Genomic DNA, 19,901 nt, shown 5'->3' with positions numbered 1-19,901 from the left:
GTACTCAGGGGAGCCCCATGCCCTAACTGACTTTAAGGAAAGGCTATACAGTTTGTTCCACGTTTACCCCCTGACAGAGGAGCAGAAGGTCAGTATATTGACAGGGCAGTTAATTGGCGCAGCCCAAAGGGAGGTAAAATCATGGCCCACTGAGGAGAAAAGGACTGTGAAGGGTATTCTGGCCCGGCTGTGGGGTACCTTTGACACACGTACCTCCGCTGAAATTAAAATGAGGTTCTATGGATGTAAGCAGCGGGCACAGGACAGCATCACAGACTATGCCCTAAATCTGCAGGAAGCCTTGAGGGCTATTCAACAAACTGACCCTGGCAGTGTGCAGGAAACGGATAAGCTGCTAACAGAACAATTCATAGAAGGTCTGCTGTCTAGCGCCCACAGGGCCCAACTGCGCCTCATGTTCTTTCAGAACCCCGACCTGACCTTTGCCCAATTTAAGGACAGGGCCATAAGGGTGCTCCGTGAATCTGCAACCAGTGGCGCTATAAACCCCCGGCGCCCTGCTCTCACCTACCACCTGGAGGCGGCGCCCTCCTCTATGGACCCCGTGGGGGCTGATGCACAGGCCCTGAACCAAGCCCCGTCGAAAGACCTGCACCACCAAGTCCAGGAGCTGACCAGGAGCGTCGCGGCGTTGACCAGGACCGTCCAGGCGTTGCAAGTGGACCCGTCAAGACCCATCGAGCTGGCTTCAAGTCCGGAGGATGTCCCGTGGCATCGACAGAGGAGGATCCCGTCGTTCCGAGGGAGGCCCACAGACCGCTACGCAGAGGATGGACAGCCCATTTGCCGTCGATGCAACCAGCCCGGACACATTTCCAGGTACTGTAATTTAAACGGGTCCAACCTGGGGCAGAGGGCCAACCCCCAGGCATAAGATCACCAGGCCCTTACAACTGGCGTAATAAGTACGTTGGGGGGCGCCCGGTTTTACCCGTGGTGCTGGACGGTATCCCCATGAGCGCCTTGCTGGATACTGGGTCGCAAGTAACCACAATCCCTTATGTACTTTTTAAGCAGTATTGGACTGATGCTGATATCACACGGTATCCAGACAGTAACTTGAGCATCATCGCCAGTAATGGCTTACCCGTGCCGCAGATGGGGTTCAAGGAGATTGTAACATACCTGGCGGCGTCCTTGCATGGTGGTCCATCTCCCACTGTGCAAGAGAGCGCACTTGATCTCCTGTCCAGAATGTCTCTCTGGCTTCCCTCCATGCTGTCTGTTTGTGTCTGTTTCTGCTGCTTAAGGGCGGCGCCCGATCACTTCCTGCTTTTTGTACCTGCTGTGGGTCACGCCCCTTGTGCGTCCTCAGCCTATTGCTGTCTGACACTTGGTATATAGCTCAGCAGCTCCCTTCTATCCCTGCCTGAGCATAGTGTTTCCTTCAGTGTGTGCTTGCACTCTGAAGGTGCCAGGTCCCGTTCTTTGTTTCCTTGTCTGCCTTTCCTGGAGGCTGTATTTCCAGGCCTGTCTGAACTCGCTCTTAGCCTGTTTCTCCCGCCTTCTAGGGGCCGATTACCTAGACCCTCTCCTGTATCTTGTCTGTCCTGTCTGAACACGCTCCTAGCCTGTTCCTCCCGCCTTCTAGGGGCCGATTACCTAGACCCGCTCCTGTATCTTGTCTGTCCTGTCTGAACACGCTCCTTGCCTGTTCGTCCTGCCTCTCTGGGGGCAGTATTCCCAGACCCGCTCCTGTATCCCGCTGCAGTGTCGGTCTCCTCCGTACACTCAGTTCCAGTCTGAACTCTCTCCTATCCTTTACCTGTTTTGCCTCTATGTCCGTTCCCTTCCTTTTTCTGCAGAGTCTGAACTCGTACCTAACTCCTGCTTGTTGTCTCTGTACTCCCGTTTGTGAGTTTGTGGTCCCCTCGCTACTTCACTGCAAGTACCCTGTGGGTATCTGGCTCTGCCTTTCCCTTCCTGTCTGTTCCGTGTGAACAGAGTCCTGTCCGTTCTGCTCCGGCAGCCTTGCTCCGCTCCTGCCCTGCTTCTGCCCGCTGCTCCGGCAGTCCTGTCCTGCCCTGCTTCTGCCCGCTGCTCCGGCAGTCCTGTCCTGCCCTGCTGCTGCCCGCTGCTCCGGCAGTCCTGTCCTGCCCTGCTTCTGCCCGCTGCTCCGGCAGTCCTGTCCTGCCCTGCCTGTACCCCTCTGCCTGTAATGTTCCTGAGTCCCAGTGTGTACTGGGTCCTATCCCGCCTGTGTTCCTACCTGCTAGTGCCTCCCTGTCTGCACTCTAGCTGTGCTTGCCTGTACCCCCCTGCCTGCTTACCCGCCTGCCTGCATACCAGTCGTGCCTGCCTATACCCACCAGTCTGTGTGCCAGCCTACCAGTCTGTTCCTGTATTCCCCTGTGTGGGTCAACAGCCGTGTCCGGGGTCTGTCCTGGAGTAGCACCTGGTCCCTCTGCTCGGTTCCTCCTTGGTGCACTGGCGTCGTATGCCGTCGTGCGACCCTGGTCGGATCGGGTGAATACCTAGTTACGCCCCTCCAGGCATTCACTCTCCGGCACGGTCCAGTGGAATCACTACCAATCACACGCACACGCCGCTTAGCCCGGGCGTGTGCATAACAGCATGCTCAGGCCATGGTTCCCGTTGAGCCCCACGGCCTTCGCTCTCTGAGAAGTTTTCCAGCGAATATATGCATTAAAATAAATAAATACATTTTTTTTCTCTTAGCTGAGTTCCAGGCGAAATTACGCACCGTCCAGATGGATCTATCAGCTCTCGTTCCTGCGGATCCGCCACGTTACTATGGGGATCCAAGACAGTGTCGTGCATTTGTGGAGCAATGCATGCTACACTTTAAGGCCTACCCTCTCTATTTTCCTTCCGATTGGGCTAAAGTGGCCTTTATGATGTCTTACCTGGCGGGTGATGCCTTGGAATGGATCAACCCCCTATATGAAACACAGGATCCGATCCTCCTGGACCTAATGGCCTTCCTGGTGGCCTTTCTAATGGTCTTCGATGATCCTAACCCGGAGGCTCCTGCTGAAGCTTCACCTCCCAATATCCCGGAGCAGCCCCGATGGGTAATGTGTGTGGGTAGCGCAATAGTCCTCCAGCCCAATGAGACTACTGCCCACCCAGAATCCTCACAGGGTGACTACGCTTTCCGGAATACTTCTCTCAACCTCAAGAGGCAGTCCAGACGTGCTAGACTTAGAGGCAAGCCGTCACGCCAGGGTCTGTCCTCCCTGAGACCTCCTGACCCCAACCTTGAAGTCCCTACTGAAGCTTCATCTCCCTGTATCCCGGAGAAACCCCAATGGGTAATGTGCGTGGGTAGTGCACCAGTTCTCCTGCCCGAAGAGACTTCTGCCCATCCAGACTCCACACAGGAGAACTTCCTGCACCCGGCATCAGTTGCTTCTCTCTCTTTAACCGGTGTGCATGTCCAAGGATGCTCCAAAGCTGTGGTTACCTCAGAGTCTGTGCACCTCTACTACCTGGCGGAGGATCCCCTGTTGCCTCCAGAATCCTCCGGGATACCACTCGATGACAAATGGAGAGAGACTTCTCTACACCCGGTACTCAATACTTTGTCCGCTTCGTCCTGTGAGCCTGACAATGGGTACCCCAAAGTGGTAGTTACCCCCGAGTCTCTACACCCCTCCGACCAGGCGGAGGATCTCCAGTTGTCTCCTGAACCCTTCGGGGTGCTACCTGGTAGCGAAAGGACAGAGACTCTCCTATACTCTGTACCTGATACCTCGCTCGCTTCGTCCAGTGAGTCCAACCTAGTGTACTCCGAAGCAGAGGTTACTCCCGAGTCTCTACACCCCTCCGACCAGGCGGAGGACCTCCAGTTGTGTTCAGAACCCTTTGGGGTGCCACCTGGTGGTGAAAGGACAGAGACTCTCCTATACTCTGTACCTGATACCTCGCTCGCTTCGTCCAGTGAGTCCAACCTAGTGTACTCCGAAGCACAGGTTACTCCCGAGTCTCTACACCCCTCCGACCAGGCGGAGGACATCCAGTTGTGTTCAGAACCCTTCGGGGTGCCACCTGGTGGTGAATGGACAGAGACTTTCCTATACTCGGTACCCGATACCTCGCCTGCTTCCTCCAGTGAGTCCGACCTAGTGTACTCTGAAGCAGTTGTTTTCTCTGAGCCTCTGCACTCTTCTGACCTGGCGGAGGACCTCCAGTTGTTTCCTGAATCCTCCGGGGTACCACCAGATAACAAAGAGACAGTGACTTTTCCTCATTATGTACCTGATAACCCGTCTATTTTTTCCTGTGAGCTTGACAAGATGTACCTCGAAGCAGAGATTACCCTCAAGTCTCTGTCCCCCTCCAACCCAGTGAACGACTGGTCCTCGAATTCCCTGCGGAAGATTCTGGCAGGCCTGAAGAAGAGGGGGCGTAAGGGGGGAGGTACTGTAACATACCTGGCGGCGTCCTTGCATGGTGGTCCATCTCCCACTGTGCAAGAGAGCGCACTTGATCTCCTGTCCAGAATGTCTCTCTGGCTTCCCTCCATGCTGTCTGTTTGTGTCTGTTTCTGCTGCTTAAGGGCGGCGCCCGATCACTTCCTGCTTTTTGTACCTGCTGTGGGTCACGCCCCTTGTGCGTCCTCAGCCTATTGCTGTCTGACACTTAGTATATAGCTCAGCAGCTCCCTTCTATCCCTGCCTGAGCATAGTGTTTCCTTCAGTGTGTGCTTGCACTCTGAAGGTGCCAGGTCCCGTTCTTTGTTTCCTTGTCTGCCTTTCCTGGAGGCTGTATTTCCAGGCCTGTCTGAACTCGCTCTTAGCCTGTTTCTCCCGCCTTCTAGGGGCCGATTACCTAGACCCTCTCCTGTATCTTGTCTGTCCTGTCTGAACACGCTCCTAGCCTGTTCCTCCCGCCTTCTAGGGGCCGATTACCTAGACCCGCTCCTGTATCTTGTCTGTCCTGTCTGAACACGCTCCTTGCCTGTTCGTCCTGCCTCTCTGGGGGCAGTATTCCCAGACCCGCTCCTGTATCCCGCTGCAGTGTCGGTCTCCTCCGTACACTCAGTTCCAGTCTGAACTCTCTCCTATCCTTTACCTGTTTTGCCTCTATGTCCGTTCCCTTCCTTTTTCTGCAGAGTCTGAACTCGTACCTAACTCCTGCTTGTTGTCTCTGTACTCCCGTTTGTGAGTTTGTGGTCCCCTCGCTACTTCACTGCAAGTACCCTGTGGGTATCTGGCTCTGCCTTTCCCTTCCTGTCTGTTCCGTGTGAACAGAGTCCTGTCCGTTCTGCTCCGGCAGCCTTGCTCCGCTCCTGCCCTGCTTCTGCCCGCTGCTCCGGCAGTCCTGTCCTGCCCTGCTTCTGCCCGCTGCTCCGGCAGTCCTGTCCTGCCCTGCTTCTGCCCGCTGCTCCGGCAGTCCTGTCCTGCCCTGCTTCTGCCCGCTGCTCCGGCAGTCCTGTCCTGCCCTGCCTGTACCCCTCTGCCTGTAATGTTCCTGAGTCCCAGTGTGTACTGGGTCCTATCCCGCCTGTGTTCCTACCTGCTAGTGCCTCCCTGTCTGCACTCTAGCTGTGCTTGCCTGTACCCCCCTGCCTGCTTACCCGCCTGCCTGCATACCAGTCGTGCCTGCCTATACCCACCAGTCTGTGTGCCAGCCTACCAGTCTGTTCCTGTATTCCCCTGTGTGGGTCAACAGCCGTGTCCGGGGTCTGTCCTGGAGTAGCACCTGGTCCCTCTGCTCGGTTCCTCCTTGGTGCACTGGCGTCGTATGCCGTCGTGCGACCCTGGTCGGATCGGGTGAATACCTAGTTACGCCCCTCCAGGCATTCACTCTCCGGCACGGTCCAGTGGAATCACTACCAATCACACGCACACGCCGCTTAGCCCGGGCGTGTGCATAACAGAGATGACCATTAAAATTGGTAAAGTTGAACTGCCGGCACAGGGAGTAATTATTGTGGACATTGACCGTCGTGAAAGTCACCCTAAAATAACTGTGGGTACTAACGTAATTGAAAATTGTCTTTCAGAGGTAATTGTAATCTTACAACAGGTGGCGGTGAATGCTAGTTCCAGCCAACAGAGAGTCCTCAACAAGGAGATAAAAGCCCTGATGAGACGGCAGCAGGTAGAACTGTCTGGTGGTGAGATCGGTAGCGTAAGACTCAGTGATCCATTCCCCATTTCCATGCCTCCCAAAAGTGAAATGATGATCTGGTGTCGGACTGCAATCGGGTTGAGAGGTAGAGACTACCAAGCCATGGTAGAACCCGTGTACTCAGACAGCAGGCCCACCATTTTGACAGCCCGGGGGGTGGTTGATGTCCGTCATGGGAGGGTGCCCGTCCGCATCCTCAACATTGGGGAGAGGGAAGTACACTTACCCAGGTACGCTACACTCGCCAAACTGTTTGTCGTCGAACACAAAGCTATCAGGGCCGTGGAACCCTTGCCTCCATCTCCTCAGGCGGAGGGTAATGGCTCCCAGAAACAAAAGGAGGACTGGTGCCAGAAACTCCACGTGGGTGCTGACTCCACTCCCCTGCACCAAAAACAAGGAGTCTACCGGGTGGTACAGGAGTACGAGAGAGTCTTTAGTAAGCACCCGCTAGACTTCGGCAGAGTAAGGGGGATAGAACACCACATCCCCACCGGGAGCCACCCACCAATAAAAGAGAGGCACAGACCTGTACCCCCTGCACATTATCAGAACGCAAAGGGCATGCTAAGAGAGATGAAAGAAGCTGGGGTTATTAGAGACAGCTGTAGCCCCTGGGCAGCCCCTTTGGTTCTGGTCCAAAAGAAAGACGGCACCATGAGAATGTGCGTGGACTATAGACAAATCAACTGTATCACCCACAAAGACGCATATCCGCTGCCTAGAATAGAGGAGTCTTTAGCCGCATTAAAATCAGCTAACTTCTTTTCTACTTTGGACCTTACTAGCGGGTACTGGCAGGTTCCTGTGGCAGAGGCTGACAAGGAGAAGACCGCCTTCACCACCCCGATGGGACTGAGTGAATTCAACTGTATGCCCTTCGGGCTCTGCAACACACCAGGGACCTTCCAGCGGCTGATGGAATGCTGTCTAGGGCACCGAAACTTCGAGACGGTCCTCCTTTACCTGGACGACGTGATCGTCTATTCGAAGACCTACGAGGACCATCTAAAGCACCTGGCCGAGGTGTTCGAAGCCCTGGCAGGCTATGGCCTGAAGGTGAAACCATCGAAGTGTCACCTGCTGAAACCAAAGGTCCAGTACCTAGGGCACGTGGTAAGCACGGAAGGAGTGGCCCCCGACCCTGACAAGGTCACGGCAATCAAGAGCTGGCCAAGCCCCTCGAACATCAAAGAGGTGAGACAGTTTCTCGGGTTGGTAGGCTACTACCGAAGGTTCATCCCCGGGTTCACTAAGATGGCAGCTCCTATGCAGGACCTCCTGATCGGACAGTCTAAGTCCAGGAGTCAAAAGCCACCTTTCAAGTGGGATAAACCGGAAGAGGAGTCCTTCCGCCAGCTAAAGATGGCCCTCACGGGGGATGAGATCCTGGCCTACCCTGATTACGGCCAGCCTTTCATTCTCCACACAGATGCCAGTAATGTGGGACTGGGAGCCGTACTGTCCCAAAACCAACAGGGCAGAGAACGGGTAATCGCATACGCCAGCCGGAAGCTGAGGCCCACCGAGAGGAACCCGGAGAATTACAGCTCCTTCAAGCTAGAATTCTTGGCGGTGGTGTGGGCCGTGACAGAACGCTTCAAGCATTACCTGGCCTCCGCAAAGTTCACCGTGTACACGGACAACAACCCGTTGACACACCTGGACAATGCAAGACTGGGTGCCCTGGAACAGCGGTGGATGGCCCGTCTCTCCAACTATGACTTCGTGATCAAGTACCGGGCAGGCAAAACCAACGCCAACGCGGACGCCCTATCAAGGATGCCTCACTTACCTGAAGGTGACGAAGACCCAGAAGAGCTGGAGGAGGTAGAACTGACCGCGTTTCACCGGTATGGAGCCGCTCAACACTCTCACCGCGTGAAGGAGGAGGATCTAACAACTGTGATGATGAATCCCCTACCTCACCACAGCTGGGCCGAGACCCAAGATAGTGACCCTGCAGTCCGCCTGGTGAAAGATCTGCTGACCCGGGAAGACGCCCGCCTAGATCCAGATGCCCCAGAGGAAGCCAAGCAGCTATGGAAGGAGAAGAGCAAGCTGTTCCTCTACGAAGGCAAGTTGTGCAGAAGGATTGTTAACCACCGGACGCACGAGCTGACCTGGCAAGTCGTGGTCCCAAGGCGGGATGCAGCTATGGTCCTGGGGGCTTACCATGACAGAGCGGGACACTTCGGTTGGAAGAAACTGGAGTTCCTACTAAGAGGAAGGTTCTTTTGGGTCGGCATGAGAGGAGCTGTGGAAAAATGGTGCAGAGACTGTGGCCCTTGTCACCTAAGGAGGAAGGACCGTACCAGCCAGAAGACACCCTTGAGGCCCATCGTCACCACGCAGCCTCTTGAGCTGGTAGCTCTGGACCATGTCAAATTGGCTCCCAGCCGGTCAGGATACATCTATGCCCTGACAATCGTGGACCACTATTCCCGTTTTCTAGTGGTGGTCCCGGTAAAGGACTTGACAGCCCAAACAGCGGCCAGAGCCTTCCAGCAATACTTCTGCCGTCCACACGGGTATCCTGAACGGTCCTGACAGACCAGGGTCCAGCGTTCGAGGCTGAAATCTTCCAGGAGTTCTGCAACCTCTATGGCTGTAAGAAAATACGGACAACGCCTTACCACCCCCAAACCAACGGGATGTGTGAGAAGATGAACAATATAGTCATTGATCTCCTGAAGACGTTGCCCCTGGAGGAACGCAGCCTGTGGCCAGAAAAATTGCCGGACCTGGTAGACATGTACAACAACATCCCGGTGAACGCTACAAACTGCACCCCGGCTTACCTGATGCGAGCTAGACCAGGTAAGCTGCCCGTAGACCTGGAGATGGGAGTCCTAATACCTGAGGACACCTCCCCGGATGCGGACTGGGATGCGGAAAGGCAACTGCAGTACAAGAAGGTACAGGAGAGTGTGGAGAAGAGCCTGGCCCAGGTGAGAGAGAAGCAAGAAAGACTCTTCAATCAACACGCCCCTGCTGGTCCCCTAGAACCTGGTGAGCAAGTCCTAAAGCGAAAAAGAAGGCTACATAAGTTGGACGACCAATGGGAAAGGGAACCCTACACCGTACTGCAGTCTGACCACGACAACCCAAAGGTGTGCGTAATCACCAAGGACGGAGGAGAAACCACTAGTGTCGTCTCCAGAGACCACCTCAAAAGATGCCCCGAGCAACTCCGTAGTGCAGAAGAGGATCAGAGTGACCTTGAACCCGCAGAGGACAAGGAAGAAATGATCAGCACCGTTCTCGGAGAGTTCCCTCAGTCCTGGACTCGCATAAATGATGCCATAGTGGTACCCGTCCTGCATTTCCAGCAACCGGCACAGCAACAACCAACACCAGAGTCGGGAGGTGAAGAGGAGCAAGCGGTTCCAGAGGCAGAAGAGCCTGTACCAGCAGCCCAGGAGAATCAACCCTCTGCTGACAGTGAGCCTGCCATGCCTGCGGTAAGCCAAAGGACCCGCAGACAGCTGCCTGCCCTACCTGTACACCCAGCTGGTAGCTGTACCCCTAACGCTGGTGGGGAAAGCCAGGTTAGTCCACCACCAGACAGTGGGTTAAGGAGGTCAACCAGGAGCACAAAGGGACAGATACCCGCTCGCTGGAGAATATAGGGTGCACTAAGATTGTAAATAACCCTGTTGCCAAATGTTGAATTGTTTGCCAAGTTACATGCATGTTTGGTAATTCTGTGTTTCAGTTTCTTGCAGTTACCGTAAGGACTCACAGGTTATGGACTTTTTATAACCGGGACCTTGTATGGACTGCGTTCGGAGCCTAACCCAGGAATGAACTAAGACTGTAAAGGACTTGGGGTAGGACAGACCCCCACCTGGTTAAGGCTCCCGTTGTTTTGGTGATATGGACACCGGGTCACAGGCCACACTGTGACCTTAAGAACTCAATTTGTGCGTCGTCTTTCTATTAATGTTTTATTGTTATGTATATTATCTTTGTTTACTGTTTAGTCCCGGAGTACTAAATTTCACTAGGGGGGAATGTGTCACCCTCCCTGGATGCCACAAGTGTAATAAAGCTGTGTCTGAGAGCAAGGGGGAGGTTCTCTGGTCAGGGGAACATTAGCATGCAATGCCTCCTGTCTCAGGCCAGTAGGGGGAGCTGGCTGCCCCTATAAAAGCTGGTACTGAGGGCAGGGTTAGGGAGAACTGGACGACCTATCTGAGGATTCAGGTCCCAGAGCAGAGAGGGACAGTTGTATTGCACCTAAGAGGAAGTGTGGCAGGAGGAGAGCCACAAGCCAGAGACAAGAGGCGAAGAGAGCCTGTCTTGGCAGAGAAAAGACTTAATTTTACCAGACTTTGGTGTCTGAGGCTGGAAGGATTCCACATCCCCCAGCAGAGAACCAGTCCGCAAGGGACTGTATATTCCTTGGCCTAAGAAGCCTGGAGGCCCTGCCACAACCGAAGGGACCAGTAAAGCCGTACAAGGCTGGGAGCAGAAAGGAACCCACGTCGCAGGCCATACAGGCGAGAATACACGGAAAGCTCGGAAACGTGGGCTGTTACCCTATAACGAGGAGATAGCCAGAAGGAGCGCAGAAAGCACGGTAGGCCTACACCCTCACCCTGACCAGGGCCAATTTCCCCATTGCTCTCAGACATCCAGGTCCCCTCCTAGCTGGGACTGTTTGTGGGTCAATTTACCTGTTCTAGTAAAGACCCTGGACTGCAACCTGTTGTCTGTGTGCTCCTTGCTCCTCCAGCACTACCAGCACTGGGACTCTCACTACCATCACTCCCAACATCCATTATACTGCCCTGGGGCCGCACTCTTCCCGTGGGGAGTCACACTACCCTAGCTGCACACCTCATCAGCCCCAGCGGTCTGCATGCAGCGGCGGTTCCTAATAACTGCAATCCACGGGTGGCGTAGTCGGACATTATCAGCAGAACGTAGCAGACTACCATTGGCCTGACCACCCTGAGCCACGGAACCGGGTTGCCACTACTACTCCCACCGTTTCCCTAATTGCCCGGATCCGAGTGCCCCACGGCCCAGGGGGCGAGTCACTTACAGAGACTAATGATCAGGAATGAACGTTTTCAGGAATGTTCTCTTCAGTCTATTAGTCTGTTCATCAGTCGGTCACCTAGGAGGGTGTTGTTGTTGTAGTCTATAGAGGCCTGTACTGACATTTTGGTAGTCTCCTGGGGCACATACAGGAGATGTTTTTGTATTTGAGATGGCAGGAGGTTAGACTTTAATGTGATGTCACGCACAGTGTGGGAAAGACTAAGCGCAACACGAAGGGATGAGGGGAAGGAAGCCCAACGCTGTGGAAAGGGGGAGTGGAGACCCCTAGGCAGATCTAGTATCACCCTAGCTGACCTACCATCCCTATATAGGTTCTGCACCTATGCCGAACAGGAAACCTAATCCCTTTTTATCCCTAGAGCTAGGTCCTAGATATGGAGGGGGGGGTGAGCACTGGGCAGTCCCCACTATAAACTAAAGACAACAAAGGAGACAAACAAAGGGGGGAAAACTTAGCTTGATAAGACACCAAAGAGATAATACCAAACATCCTCCAAGGGCACCAGAGAGGAAGCAAGCTGACTGCTATTGCTCCAAGCCTTCACAAGGGAAAATGAGAATATCACCAGTGACTCCCTGAAGCAGACTGACAGTTTATAAACACCCAGACCAGGGTGTGTAAATCAGAGCAGGAGGGAGGTCGCCACTGGGTCCAAAAATCAGAAGGATTAAGAAGGTGTCTGCGATGCCAAATGCAGTGACCTTCTGCAGCCAGATCCAGAGTCACTATATGTTACATCTGACACACCTGTGACATGTGAGAGCCGAGTATAATGTTACCCCATATAACAAACCTGTATTTAGGGGAATAATGTGGTATTGGATAAAGATATTTTGGGTGCGGATTGTGATTTTTTATGATAATTCCTTTAAAAAGAACCTATTACTTGTCATAAATATATAATTTTTTACCTGGTGTAAATGTCTCTTTTCTCCTGAATCCATAGATGTTTTTCTTTTGTTCCTTCACCTCTCCATTCCTGAGATGTGGCCTCCTCTTCCCTGTACATAAATCTAGTCCAGTTAGCCAAGTGGGCATGGTCCTATACATTTTTTGGGGATGTATTCTTCAGGACTACACCCCTTGGAAAAAAAATTACTACATTTATTTACAGTAAAGAGGAGGCCATTTCTCAGAAATGGAGAGGCGTAGGAAGAAAAGAAAAACAACGCCGGATTCTGCAGAAAAGCGACGTTTACACCAGGTAAAAAAAACAACATTTTAATGGCAAGTGACAGGTCATCTCTAAATCTATAGTTATGCAGCTATCCATATATAATGCTGTATATTTACATTTATTTCTAACCTAAATTGCATGCTTTTCCTTTTTTTGGGGTTGGGGGTCGGTAGTCTTTCCAGTTGTGAGACTGCTGAGAATTTTGCAGTGTTGTTGTGGACATTCTGCCCTGCATTCCTGGTTATTCTATAGGTGGGTGACGACTATTAGCAGCTGTCCCGTACATTCCAGAACTCAGAATCCTGTTTCATTCCTACCAAAAAGCTGAGAGCCTCCGGATATAGAGCTGAATCGGGCATTGGGATGCTACGGCGTGGGATGCCAGAGCCTAAGGCAGTGCAAGTATTACGCCCAGTCCCCAGTATTAATGCCCTCTGTTTAACACAAATAATATCTCATGGGAGCCCCTTTTAGAGAAAACAATGTTTCCTTAGTACCAAGTCAAGAAAATCTTAATGCCCCCCCAGAAGCCTTTTAAGAAAGTGATGATGGCCCCTGAATGCCTCCTCCAAAAGTAATAATGCCATCCCCCGCAATAAAAATAAAGTTTTAACTTGCACTATCTGGACATAGGCTGGACGCAGGGTACCTGTCGCAATTTCAAAGTGGCGGATATTTGGCACTAGCCAGGGACGTTACCGCGCTCCCCAGCAACTCCATTACCTGGCCCTGCCCCTCACTAGCCTGTAGCTTGGATTTCACCGGTGTTACTGGCGGGATCTATATATGATCTTTTGACCTAAAAAACAAACAAAAACATACATAAATATATACAGTATCAATATTACCAGTAACAGTAATACAAACTTGTGCCACTATATATTATTAATACCCCTTGTGCCACTATATATTAAAAATGCCCCCTTATGCCACCCTAGTAATGCCACCTTTTATATTAGTAATGCCACCCTCCCTCTCCTCCAGGCTAGAAAATGGTCACTTGCACAGTAGAATGCAAATGCCCGGGCACCTTAGTGTGCAAAACTGAGGAGTGTGGTGATCTACTCAGGCGCTAGATTTCCTACTCTGTGTGTCTACAGACTTGCGAAACCCTCACAGTGAGCACAATGCACCCTGCTCAGGAATCATTTGACCGCAAGTATGTAATTTGCATACATGTGGCCACATTCCGACTAGACGTTTCCAGCCTTGGTCAATTCACTTGTATTGAGCAAGGCCGCTCACGTCTAGTCGGCACATGACGTATATATGCAAATTGCATACTTGTGGTCACACGCCCTCCACTCCCGGCGCTGATACCACAGAATCCAGACAGCACGCACTGTGCTCACTGTGAGGATTCATAAGCCTACAGTCACATAGAGTAACTGAAGACTTGAACCCCATGACCAGACATCCCCTTTAATGCTCCTTTTGTATCTAAATTACAAACTGCTTTTTTAAGAGCCAAATGGACTAAATTCAGTCACAAAACCAAAACACCTAGGTGTAACTGCAACATATGCAACACCTATTGTTACATTCCTGCCTCAGCTCTCCATGTAATTTATCTTACAGGGATTGTCTGTCTTTTGGGATTTTTTTTTTTAACTTAAATGCATGCATTTTGGGCTAAAAATTAGATTTGCAATTGGATTTCATTAAAAAAAAAATTGCACCATTTCCCTTCTATAACTTGTTTGTTGCACTGTCTAATGCTGTCTGCAAAATGAGGTAATTGAGAATTCATCAGTGAGCTCGTTCTAATAGTCTGATGGGGAGTTTGTAATTCTTTTGTCTTTTTCTGAGCTCCTCTCAGCTGATTTCACAACCTCAAACCACAATAACGTTGAATATATAGGGAAAGACTGTAAAAACCAAATCGTGTGAAATGTTCAGTGAAATCTAGATACAAATAATGATTGTTTATAGGCATACAGTTAAAAAAAAGTCCTTTAATTGTAGTTAAATTGTAATATTCTGTCGAATATACATTTAAAATAACTCCATAGTTTTACTGCTTTTGCAGTTGAGAATCCTTCCTATGCTGAAGGCTGTTTGGTAGATTGGTGGGAGTTCGACCATCGATCTGCAGAATGGGGCACTTTTATTCCCGATGGGGCACTTTTATCTTCATCAGGATGGAGTGGCATTGCAATATGTTAATGTGGCACCCCAGGGGTCTGGTTTTCCACAGTAATGTAATGTTATGTCTGAGAGCAGGTGGGAGGTCCTTTGGTCAGGGATCCTGTGCATGCCACACCTCCTGCCCAGTCTTGGGAGGGGAAGAACTTCCCCTGTATAAACCCGGGGCTGAGGCAGGGTGAGTGAGACAAGGGGAGTGGAGACAAGAAGCAGCATAGGAAACAGCAGAGTTACAAGGAGTCAGGGGCTGGCAGCTGCAGAGTTCGCCCTGACTAAGAAGATTCTTTACCGGACCCGGAGTCCGAGGCTGTGGGGACTAACTCCTACCCAGCAGCAGAATCCGTCAGGCAGGGGATTTCAGGTCCTCTGGCCCAGAAGCCCGAAGGCACGGTCACACGCGTGGGACCAGCACCGCCATCGTGGAGCGGAAGCCATTAGAAGGCCCCGAGTCACCGGCCATACGGGTGAGCACCACACGGTACACTCAGGGACGTGGGCTACTTACATCAGCTTCTAGCAAGGTAGCCAGAAGAGTACAGTCAGTTTGGGAGGCCTACAACTACGCCTGGCCAGGGGAGATCCCATCTGCTCAAAGACTGACCAGGCCCCGTTTGCTAGCAAGTACTCCGGGAGGGTCTGTCGTTGTTACCAGTAAAGACCCTGAACTACACCATACCGTCTCTGAGTGGTTCCTGCTACCCCCATCATCCACGTCGGCTGCCCTGAGGCCATACCCCTCCCGTTGGGGGTTACACTATCACGCTGCACAATCCTACCACCGGCCTCAGCGGTCTGCCCTGCAGCAGCAGCTCCCTGGCTGCACTCAACGGGTGGCGTAGTCCTCAACTATTTACTACTAATAGACTGCCGTCTAGTTTGACTCCCTGGGCACGGACCGGGTCACCGCCACGAGACTACAACCCTCCACTGATCCGGCTCCGGGTAGGCTCCCGCGTGCGCAACGCAGCGCGACACATTCCCAGGGGCGCGTCAACTTTGGCGTAGTCGGCAGGATCTCGTACCCGCAACCACCGGGTACTGCGTGCCTGAAAAGCAAAGACTGTTCAAACTTACCAGTGGTGAAGATTCCCGCTATCCGTGGAGGTTTCCCGCCATCCGGCGCCATCTTCTACCTTCTTCCCGCCATCGGTGAAGTTTCCCGCCATCCGGCGCCATCTTCGGCCTTCTTCCCGCCATCCGTGGAGTTTTCCCGCCGTTGGACGCCATCTTGGGGACGCCGCGCGGGAAGAAGAGGGGCGTGGACTCTGAAAGCGCGCGAGAACTGAAGCCCCGCCTCACGTCCGGACGTTGCGTAAGGTCCTGGAAGGAGCCCAGCAGACGCCGACGTCACAGGAGCGCGACGGAAGGTCCTCAACCCTGACGATCCACTGCGGAGCCGCGGCCTACGGAAGAGGATCATCGCAAGGTAGGCCACGGTCCACTAGGGGGGAGGAAGATGTCGGATACGGAGGAGAGCTTCACTGCCCCAACCCCCGCCAGCGCTACCGCTGCTGCAGTTATGCCCTTCACAATGCCCTATATCCCGGGAGCAGCTTGGCTACCCCAGTACTCAGGGGAGTCACATACCCTGCATGACTTTAGAGAAAAGCTGGATAGCCTCTTCCAGGTGTACCCCCTCACAGAAGAGCAAAAAGTGAGCATCCTGGTGGCCCAACTAACCGGGGCAGCCAAAAGGGAAGTAAAATCCTGGCCACCTGGGAGGAAGACTGTCGCAGGGATACTAACCCGGCTGAAGGACACCTTTGATACCCGCACCTCAGCCGAGATTAAGCTTAGATTCTACGGGTGCAAGCAGCGAGCGCATGAGAGTATAAGGGACTATGCACTAAACCTACAAGAGGCCCTGAGGGCCATAAAGCAGACCGACCCTGATGGGGTGGGAAACGAGGACAGGCTGTTGACTGAACAATTTATAGAGGGTTTATATTGCAATGCCCACCGAACCCAGTTGCGGGCAATGGCCTTACAGGATCCCCATCTGGACTTTGCACAGTTCAAGGACAGAGCCATCCGGGTGCTCCGAGAACCGGCACCAGGTGGCGTTGTGACCCACAGACGCCCCACTACCACTTACTACCAGGAGGCGGCGCCCTTGTCAGCAGGGCCTGTGGGAGCTGATGCGCAGGCTTTGGACAATGACCCGGCTCCAGACCTACACCATCAGGTCCAAGAGCTAGCTAAGAGCGTTGCTGCGCTAACCCGAACTGTGCAGTCTTTACAGGTTTCCACCCCAGGGAAGATCCAGCTGGCATCCGGACCGGAGGACATCCCGTGGCGTCGACCAAGGAGGACCCCACCGGCCAGAGGAAGACCCAGTGACCGATACAGCGAGGACGGACGACCCATCTGCCGCCGCTGCAATCAATCCGGACATATGGAAAGGTACTGTTCTTTAAACGGGCACAACCTGGGGTAGAGGGCCAACCCCCAGGAAAAAGATCACCAGGCCCATCGAACTGGCGCGACAGATATGTGGGAGGACGTCCAGTCTTGCCTGTGGTACTGGATGGCATTCCCATGAGTGCCCTACTGGATACCGGGTCACAGGTCACCACCATCCCGTACGTGCTCTTCAAGCAGTACTGGAATGACTCGGATATTACCCACTACCCTGACGACGACTTGAGTATCATCGCCAGCAATGGCCAGCCCGTGCCACAGATCGGATTTAAAGAGGTGGCCCTCAAAATCGGTAGAGTCGAACTGGCCGCACAGGGACTGATCATTGTAGATATTGATAAACATGAGAGTCACCCAAAAATAACTCTAGGAACTAACGTAATTGAAAATTGTCTTGCAGAGGTGATTTTCCTTTTACAGCAGGTTGCCAAGAACGCCAGCTCCGGCGAGCAGCGGGTGCTCCAGAAAGAGATCCGGGCACTGATGCAACGGCAACAAGTGGAACTCTCCGGCGGTGAGATTGGTAGCGTAAGAATGTGTGACCCTTTTCCTATTGCCATGCCCCCAAAAAGTGAAATGATGATTTGGTGCCGGGCAGCTATTGGTCTGAGAGGAAGAGATTACCAGGCAATGGTAGAACCAGTTTACTCAGACAGTAGGCCCACCATTTTGACAGCACGGGGGGTGGTCAATGTACGCCATGGGAGGGTGCCCATTCGCATAATAAATATCGGGGAGAGGGAAGTGTACCTGCCCCGGTATGCCACGCTAGCCAAATTATATACCACTAATCAAAATTCTATACAATCTGTGGAACCCTTGCCTCCATCTCACCCGGAGGAAGGTAACGGCTCTAAGAAAGACATGGAGGACTGGTGTCAGCAACTACATTTGGGTACTGATTCCACTCCCTCACATCAGAAACAAGGAGTCTATCGGGTGGTTCAAGAGTATGAGAGAGTGTTTAGTAAACACCCGTTAGACTTTGGGCGGGTCAAGGGGGTAGAACACCGCATCCCCACGGGAGATCATCCTCCCATAAAAGAGAGGTATCGACCCGTACCCCCTGCACACTACCAACACGCCAAGGGGATGCTTCGAGACATGAAGGAGGCTGGGGTAATCCGGGATAGCTGTAGCCCCTGGGCAGCCCCACTAGTTTTAGTCAAAAAGAAAGACAACACCATGAGGATGTGTGTAGATTACCGGAAAATCAACCGTATCACACACAAGGATGCGTACCCCTTACCAAGGATAGAGGAGTCATTGGCTGCTTTAAGATCTGCTAACTTCTTCTCTACCTTGGATCTCACTAGCGGGTACTGGCAGGTTCCTGTAGCAGAGGCGGACCGGGAGAAGACCGCATTCACCACCCCGATGGGACTTAGCGAGTTCACCTGCATGCCGTTCGGACTCTGCAACGCCCCAGGAACCTTCCAACGATTAATGGAGTGCTGTCTGGGCCACAGAAACTTCGAGACGGTCCTGTTGTACCTGGACGATGTCATCGTATACTCCAAAACTTATGAGGACCACCTGAAACACCTGGCGGAGGTGTTCGAAGCTCTGGCGAGTTACGGCCTAAAGGTGAAACCCTCCAAGTGTCACCTCCTGAAACCAAAGGTGCAATACCTGGGACACGTGGTGAGCGCTGACGGAGTGGCTCCCGACCCCGATAAGATCACCGCAATTAAGGGATGGCCAAGCCCCTCCAGCGTAAAAGAAGTGCGGCAGTTCCTAGGGTTGGTAGGCTACTACCGAAGGTTTATTCCCGGTTTCACCAAAAAGGCAGCGCCTATGCAGGACCTCCTGATAGGCCAGTCCCGGAAGGCCAAGAACCAGAAGCCGCCCTTCAAATGGGAAGAGCTAGAAGAAGAGTCCTTCCGCCAGCTGAAGATGGCCCTCACGGGGGATGAAATCTTGGCGTACCCGGACTATAGCCAGCCCTTCATCCTCTACACCGACGCCAGTAACATCGGGCTAGGAGCCGTACTGTCCCAGATTCAGCAGGGGAGAGAACGAGTAATCTCCTATGCCAGCCGAAAACTGCGACCCACCGAAAGGAACCCCGAGAATTACAGCTCATTTAAGTTAGAGTTCCTGGCCGTGGTATGGGCAGTCACCGAGCGCTTTAGGCATTACCTCGCTTCTTCCCGGTTCACCGTATACACGGATAACAACCCGTTGATACACCTGGACACGGCAAGACTCGGTGCCCTGGAGCAGAGGTGGATGGCCCGTCTGTCCAACTACGAGTTCACAATCAAATACCGGGCAGGACGCTCCAATACTAACGCGGGTGCCCTGTCCAGGATGCCCAACCTGCCGGACGAAGGAGAAGATCCGGAGGGACTGGAAGAAGTTGAACTCCCTGCGTTCCACCGTCATGGGACTATCCAGTATTCCCACCGGGTAAGGGGTAAGCAGGCTGCTACGTTGAACCCCTTACCCCACTACAACTGGGCGGAAACGCAAGACAGCGACCCTGCCGTCCGACTAGTGAAGGAGATGCTGACTCGGCCGGAGGCTCGCCTTGAACCAGACGCTCCGGAGGAAGCCAAACAACTATGGGCGGAGAAGAGTCGACTATTCCTTTACAAGGGGAAGTTGTGCCGCAGAATGGTCAACTCCCGGACGCATGAACTACTCTGGCAAGTAGTGGTGCCACGAAGAGACGCAGCCATGGTGATGGAGGCATACCACGACGGAGCTGGACACTTCGGGTGGAAAAAGCTGGAGTTCCTGCTGCGCGAGCGGTTCCACTGGGTAGGCATGAGGGGAACCATCGAGAAGTGGTGCAGAGACTGTGGCCCGTGCAATCTGAGAAGGAAGGACCGGGCCAGCCAGAAGACTCCCCTGCAGTCCATCGTCACCCGGCAACCGTTGGAACTGGTAGCCTTGGATCATGTAAAACTGACCCCAAGCAGAAGTGGCTACGTCTACGCGTTAACCATCGTGGATCAT

This window comes from Phyllobates terribilis, unplaced genomic scaffold, assembly GCF_046119375.1.
Source record: "Phyllobates terribilis strain yellow unplaced genomic scaffold, ASM4611937v1 Scaffold_4__5_contigs__length_816908805, whole genome shotgun sequence".
In the NCBI taxonomy this organism is placed as follows: domain Eukaryota; kingdom Metazoa; phylum Chordata; class Amphibia; order Anura; family Dendrobatidae; genus Phyllobates; species Phyllobates terribilis.
This window is presented reverse-complemented; position numbering follows the sequence as displayed.